Raw genomic sequence first — 8,106 nt, 5'->3', positions numbered from 1 at the left:
CTATCATTCTATGAAAGGAGCAGTCAGACCAAATTTACAACCTCAGAACAATGCACAACTAGCCAGTGGGAGACCAAACAACCTTAATAGGAGGGTGTGAGACAGAGGTTCCTTGGCAAATGATCCCCTGTTCTTTGCAAATCAGACCTGACAAATTCACTACACGAAACACTTTTCTTACAGGATATTTATCCATAAAGAGTAGCTTGTAAGGTATCTACAGAAAGCTTGTAACTTATCAAGATTCACCATCATTGTGAGATATATGTACGGATAATGATTAAGGAATAAGGTAACTACATTGAAAGTATGCTTTATGGACCTGAAGTAAAAATTAGTCACAGAGGATAGTATGATAGTATGTCTCAGTGATGGCCCATTCAGGCAGGGTAGAGTTGTCACTCCTCACTGCTTATTCAGGAGATGTAATGCAATGCTCAATTGTTTAGCCTTGCTCAATACCAAGACTTTCAGCAGGGGCAATTGCAAACAATCAAAATAATTCAAAGATAAAAAAGTGACCATTATGACTAAACAGGGATTCACCCTCTCTCTGAACAGAGACTAAAGACTGTTTCAGTATAACACAGAAGGGAAAGAGGTCCTCTTAATCCTTTCACTGAGGAGACATCTTGAGGAGCGGGGATGTTCTCATTAAAAATTGGATCCTGGTTCCTCTGAAGCCAGCCAGCACTGCAACAGACTGAAACCTACTATATTAAGATAGTTACCCAGATTCAAGTTTTATGACTTTTGTATTGTAATCAATTATTTCCATCATTCTTCTCTTATTTCTAGTTAACTCTGCATTCTTTCTTAAATAAACCTTTTGTTTTATTATAAGTGCTCAGAAGTTCTGTGTGTTTTATACGAACCGTGATTTAAGGTAAAACCTGTAAAGTGGGGTACACTGCATCTTTAGGACATCTGTCCTATCTGTGAGTAGCCAGTGTTAGAGTTAGGAATGTCACGCTGTCTAAAGTGGCTCATGACTGTGAATGCCTTCCTTAGGGCAGACACCCCAAACTGGTGGTGTATTCTATAATTAGATTTCACCAAACGAGTAACAAATGTGAACTCCTGAACCACTATAACAGTCTTACCATGGAGTCATGGAGAGTCTGCTTAGATTCTGCAGTCTATCTTGCCACCCAGACAAATTGAACCACATTTAGGTTGCTTCCAGTCCCAAGAGACCAGTCACTTACCCCAAATCAATTAGTACCCTAAATTCTACACCAAAGACAGACAATGCCTGTAGCCAGTCCTGTAATAAACTATCTAAAGGTTTATTAACTAGGAAAAAAGAATAAGAGGGTTATTTACAGGTTAAAGCAAGCAAACATATACACGCAAATAAGTTACCATCTAAATCCTCAGAGTGACAGAGTTGTAGAGATCTGTCAATTGGTATTTCAGGGCAGACGCAGGAGGCAGCCTGTGGGGATCTCAGGCTTCAGTTCAGAGTCTCTGTCCCTTCAGAGTTCAAACAGCCAAACAGGGTGATTTCATAGCCCTCAGTATCCTGAGAACTGTCATAGAGACAAACTTGGAAAAGCTCTGGAAGATGTGGCAAGACACACAAAGCCACAACTGGTAAGAATGTCCAGCAAAAGGCAGAATATAGAAGATCCCACAAAATGGGACATTTTGCTATAGCATGTAGGTTCACCAAAAGTAGTGGAAACAATCCAAGAGGGAGTGTTATAGAATAACAATATGTCCATACTTCTAGGGACTATATCCTCAATAGGACAGACAACACACTGGTACACAAGCATGAGTCTAAATGATTGAAAGCTTAAATATAAAATTGATACTGTGGCAGCAGTCACTACAATTCCAAAAACAGATTATAATAAATCCCAGCATAGAAATCTGTAAAACTCAAATAAGATTCTACGTGGGGATAAGTAACAATATGTTTGTGGCCAGTTCCTTGGGAAAGTGGAGAAAGGACAAAGTTCTTCAACAAATAATAATATATAATAAAATAACTGATAAGTCCCCTCCAGTGTTGCCAGTGATACAAGGACTACACCTAGTGGAGAAACTGGAATACATTAATGGCAAAAAGCAAACTAACAAGATGTATCTGTACAACTTCACAGGATCAGGGGAAAGCTACAAGGGAACACAAAATAAAACAGGTGCCATCAGTGACTCTCAGCCCCATGTCGTATCCCTGTATCCTTACTAGGATAAGACAAGAGAGGAATTAAATAGAATAGAAGAAATCAGGGTTATTTCTCACATAGAAGATCCCACTGACTGATATTTAGGGACCATTGTAGTACTGAAGCCAAATAGCAAAATCCAGACTTGTGTGGACATCACACAACTTAAAGCATGTGCAGAGAAAAACGTATTTCCCATAGGTGACAAGACATTAACTCAGTTATCAGAAGCCAAGGTCTTCTCAAAGTTAGATACTACAGCAGGCTTCTGGCAAATCCCATATTAAAGAATCGATACCATTAACTACATTCACCACCCCACTTGGAAGATTGAAACAATATCTTCCATTCGGCATATGTTCAGCATCAGAACATTTCCAAAGAGAATCGCTCAGATTGTGTTAAGTTTGCCTGGCATCTTTTTCTACGCAGATTATGTGTTGCTATACAGCAGAGACAAAAATGAACATAAAGCGCGACTACACGCAGTGCTTCCAAAAAGCCAGCCTCACCCTGAATAAGAAATCTGAATTTGGAATGGATCAGATAACACTTATAAGACACAATTAGCAAACAGGAAATTCAGTCAGATTCATACAAACTGAAGGCATTACTTGCCTTACCTGAACTCCAAGATGTTTCTGCTGTAAAAAGATTCTTGGGCATAATAAATCATTTTCAGAAATTCTTAAATTTATAGCTCGTCTAAAAAAACCCTTAATGGGTACAATATCTGGATCTGAGGGAGCACTGTGATGGTCCTTGCTTGGGGTGGTTGGTAGGGGAGCGTCTCCTAGTAGTCAGGTTGTAGGCCTGTGACATGCACAGGGGTTGTTTGTAGAGGAACCCTGGGGCCACCCATTCCACCTAGGCTCCAACCCAGGGTCCTTTGAGGGCTATCAGTGATCTGATAGCTAGGGATGCTTAAGGCTGCCCTCCCTCGGCCACTTGTTATATTCCCTCCCCTCCTCCACAGTTGTCCTAAGGATGTTGTCTGGGCTAAGTCAGCATGAGGGTTGTCTGCTCACTACAAGGAACCTTCTGGTGACTGCATGTAGCGAGGTCGCTCTTTCTTGGGTGGCAACTGCCTCCTCCTGCAGTATGGCCCACCTTCCTGGGCCACCTCAGCCTGAGGGCTTTCTCCTGCTGGGGTAGTCCATGCAGTAAAGTGAATTACCAAGCCTGGAGTTCATATGAGAGGGAAAGGGGAATGTTTCCTTTTCAGGCTGTCTCTGCATCAGGTCCTCTCTTCCCTCAGGGAGGGACATTTGAGCAATTGTTTAGGGAGAGAGTATGCCTTCCCTCAGCTCGTCTCTCCTGGAGTTGCAGATCTGCTTTCTTCCCTGGTCTGCTGCCAAATGAGCTGCTCCCCTGCCTTTGAACTCCTCCTCCAGTTGGTGCATTTGCTACAGGTGTAGCAGGGCAGGGCTGGCTGGGCCCAAAGTATTTCCGTCATCCAATGTGGGGTTTGTACACCCCATGACAAGCACACAATAAAACACATTTAATAAAAGAACCATCTTTTTTGGACAACTAGCCAACAGCAGTAGTAGGCAGTGCTCATGCAAAAGCTGCCAGAAGGAGATCAGAAACCCGTTGCATTCATATCAAGAAGCCCCACAGAAACTGAGCAGCAGTATGCTCCAGTGCAAATGGAAGCTCTAATAGTCACTTGAATTTTAACACAGAACAGACAAGCCCTTAGTAGTATTATTGGGTTCAAAATAACTGGATGACGGTCCACCTAGGATTCAAAGATTTCAACTATGGTTGATGCAATTTTCTTTCAGTGTTGAACGCATGCCAGGGAAAGCACTCACTGCAGCAGATACTCTGTGTAGGCCCCTCCTAAACAGCCACCGATGGAAGAAGAAAAGGCTTTAGAAAAAGATGTCAAAGTCTACATTGACCTTGTTCTGGCAGTAATTCCCACATCTGCCAGCTGAATTCAGCAAATTAGACATGAACAACTAAAGAATGAGACTCAGCTCTGCCAAACAGGATGGGGTCAAAGGAGTCAGCTTCCAACAGACTTAATACCATATTGTTTGCTGTACACTTGTAGCCATGTTGATTCCAGAATATTAGAAAGACAAGATGGGTGAGGCAATATCTCTTGTTGGACCAAGCTTGTCTCCCTCACCTACAGAAGCTGGTCCAATAAAAGATATTACCTCACCCATCTGGTCTCTCTAATGCTATTTGGCAAGACCAAAATGACCTTCACATCGCTGAGGGCCTGCTTCTGGGAGAACAGGGCATTCTCATCCCTACAGTAGTGCAGAAAGAGATGCTCTCTAAAGTCCATGAGGGACACCAATGTATACACAAGTGCAGGGCATGAGCACAAGAATATGTATGGTGGCCTGGTCTGAGTAAGCAAATTCAGACTTCAGTAGAAAGTTGCAAGATATGTAACAAGGAAAAAAAAAATCAATCTATCATCAGAACAATTACTCTCTACAAAGCTACCTGACAGACCTGAGCAGCAGGTAACAGATTTGTTTTTTTCTGGAAAGGACACACATGCATTACTGTAGTCAATTACTTCTCCAGATATAGTGACTCAGCTATGCTTACACAGACCTCAGCAGCATGTCATCCAGAAAATAAAATCAATAGTTACAAGACATGGAGTTACTGAAGTTCTCATATCTAATAATTGGTCTCACTTTACCTCTGACACATTCCTAGCATTTGCACAGAACTTTGTATTTGAACATTGTACTAGTAGTCCCCTTTTCCCTCAGAGCAACAGGGAATGGTGAGCACAATGCAGATTCTGAAAAGACTTCTGCAAAAATCAGTGGACCTATATAAAACACTTCTGGCATATTAATCAACACCATTTGTATCTGGACTATCTCCGGCAGAACTTCTGATGAGAAGATGACTAAGGGCACCCATACCCATGCATTGATACTGCTTAAATCTAAGTGGCCTAACCAGCAGGAATTGCAAAATAAAAATTCGGCAGGAATGTGAAGTTTATTTTGAATTGTTGTATGTATATAAAACAAATTATAAAGCAATGCAATGTTTTTATTAGAAAGAAGAGGAGAAATGAAGTGGTTATAGAAGTCCTGGTGCTCCACAGATGCCATAGAGGACCAGGACGCGTTGCAGTGGGGGAAATTAATAAACATAGGAACTTCTTGGTCAGAGAGTTCTCTAGTTGTCACTTAAGGCATGGTTCTTTGTGTTTTCCTCACACTACAAACGTGACCAATGTTCAAAATCCTATGGGTCAGATTTTCTGGACTGGCTGAAGAGTGTTTTGCATATATCTGGAGTGAGAGGTCAAAGCTCTCATAAATCACCTATGCATTGTCTCAATCCTGGGGCCATTGAGTTTCTAAAATAACCCCTCCCCCAAGACTGTTATTGCAATTGGAGATTAGAGATATGCAAGGGCACCTCAACCATGCCCCCTTTTCCCCTGACTACATCCCACACACCAGCAGTTAGAAGGAAGAGAGGAGTAGAAGCCATAGGGAGACTCCAGGTCTTGCTGGATTAACGGTTTGACCTACCAGAATAACAAAAAGCAGTCAAAGAATCAGGGCTAATAATACATACAAAACCAAGCCCACCTTAACTAGAGTCAAGACCAGGATCTCCAGGATACATATCATCATAAGGATGGGTAACATAGGACAACTGGTTTTCTAGCTGGTTTGGATATGTCAGGGGGTCATTTACTCAGTGATTACAGATTTATTATCTAATATTCTTAGCCTACATACTGTTAGCAAGCTCTTGGTTGATCAAACTTTCACTGGACCAGGTCTGATAGTACTGAAGTATTTAACCTTACAGCTGCACTACTTGCTACAGTGGTAATTGTGGTGTCTGCTGAAAAGTGGTGTCCAGTATTGTAGGGTTCTCCTTGAAACTGAGGAAATCTGCATTAAATAAATTATTCCCTGTAGTAGAAATTCTCAGCAAAAACATTTTTTCAGCTGTCACCACAGAATATAAACAAGACAAATCGGGAAAAAAAGAAGAGAGAGTCAACTGACTGTTGAGTAAATAAGTAAATAAATTATTTCACACATTGCTAATGTTCAGCTGTTTTGGTTTAATATTTAGGTAACTCCTTTCTATCTAAACTTGAGTAAAAAGGCTATTTCAAGAGTCTGAACTTTCTCGAGTTGATGGCCCTGAATCCTTTATTCTTTTCCCTGAACCATACAGGATCAATGTAGAATTCGGCTCTAGATTATGATTTGAAAGAAAAGTTTAGGGTATAAGGTCCAGATCCTCAAATCTATTTAGGCTCCTAACTTACATTGATTTCATGATCTGGGCCTTAAAAACAGACAGATGGAAGTCTGACTCTCAGTACTGCTAAATACGGGTTACTTTTATGTTCAAAGGAGCAAGAAGCTGAGGAAGATTAACAAGCAAACAAAACAACCCCTAATGAAAACACTAGGCTATCTTCATTTGGAGAGAAGAATAGGAAATTAACATATGGAAACTCTAGCACCAATATTCTGCTCCCTGCAAAAATCACACACTAAGAATGCTACACCTCTAAATGTCCCCAAATCCCTCAGAATCTGAATCAGTCAAATATACAACCACTTACATTCAAATCAGGAACATGCATTAGAGCCAAGTTTTTAGTAGGGTTGAACAGTTCATCTCCCATTGATTTCACCTAAGGTTGTGGGTGCTCAGAACCTTTCAAAATAAGGCCCTGAATATCTAACGGCCTCTATTCCAACTGGCCATGGAATGGAGGGGCAAAAGCTGTTAAAATGTTGGTAAACAAAGTGTCTGAGGGTTCGGTTTTTCTAGGTGGAACAGATACAAGAAGGCTCACAATAACTTGTCTTTCATAAATTAAAGCCAATGCAAGGTTTTGGTAGAACTTTATCCCTGGACCTGAAGAAGCCGTTGAGGTTACAAACTATTCATAAAGGTCTCACAGCATACAAAAACTCAGACCAGACTTAAGTTATTTCAAGATCCACCTCCTACTCAATTCTAGCTAAAAGATTCAATTGGTGAGATGTCTTTGTGACTATTTAAAGTTATCCATAACAGGAAATCCAGGTGGCACGGGCGTTGATGAATCTTAGACCTGGTCCATTCACAGGCTGTGGATGCTGGCTCCCTTGGAACACAGGAAGTTAGCAACTGTCCAGTTGCAGGGGAAGGCCGTTTTCCTTCTCTGTCAGCTCTCTTTAGTGCTGATTGTTAAGAGAAGCTCTTTTTAAATGCAGGGTTCTGTCTTGGCTAAACTTCTGCATCTAGGTTCACGGTGACTGCTCTTGTGCTGTGCCCACCCCAAGATGGCTCCAATGATCTACCCTCAAATTGCCTCCTGATTCAAGGAAGCTATTGCTTCAACACTTCCCCCCCCCCCCCCCCCCACATTTGAAGCCCAATGTGGTCAAGAAGCATAACAAGGAATTTAGGAATTAGTATGTCTGATTGTTTGAAAGCTGAAGTTCTCCTGAAAATAAAATGCTTGTCATTATTTGAAGAATTTTCTTCAAGCACCTGCTGCTTGGTCGCAGCCTGAGTAAAGTTTCAAACAGGAACAGGAACATCTCCAGATGAGAACAACAAAGAGTTCTCGTCTTACCATATGGAACGTGGTATATGATTGTGTTCGCACCACTTTTGAACAATTGATCAGTTATTTAGCTTCTACCACAAGCCCCATACACTACATTGGTTCCACAAGCCATTGAAAATTATGGCACATTATCTAGCTAATTGAATTGGTTAAAGAGACCAGCTGCCGCTGGCTCTCAATTTTTTTAATAATACACATGAAAGGAACGATTTTTCATGAAAAATGAGTGCTGAGTATTGCGAATGAAATAGGCAAGTTTGAAATATGTTTTTAAATCCTCAACTGGAATTTCACAACATAAAATAACATTCTAACGATTAAGACATTTATATAGCT

The 8,106-nt window shown here is 41.0% G+C and overlaps 1 long non-coding RNA gene across 1 annotated transcript in view; it reads right to left on the bottom strand.

Moving 5' to 3' along the window:
- The window catches only part of LOC112105349, a 108,837-nt gene extending 107,206 nt beyond the window's left edge, over positions 1-1,631 (bottom strand). The window contains exon 1 of the long non-coding RNA XR_002908007.2: positions 1,366-1,631. This is a non-coding gene — a long non-coding RNA (uncharacterized LOC112105349). The remainder of the gene's footprint in view (positions 1-1,365) is intronic.
- Between the last annotated feature and the right edge of the window lie 6,475 nt (positions 1,632-8,106).

The sequence above is a fragment of the Terrapene carolina genome, unplaced genomic scaffold (assembly GCF_002925995.2).
Source record: "Terrapene carolina triunguis isolate 2854851 unplaced genomic scaffold, T_m_triunguis-2.0 Scaffold62, whole genome shotgun sequence".
NCBI classification, from domain to species: Eukaryota; Metazoa; Chordata; order Testudines; family Emydidae; genus Terrapene; species Terrapene triunguis.
The sequence above is the reverse complement of the archived record's forward strand: the minus strand, read 5'-3'. Positions and strand labels throughout refer to the sequence as shown.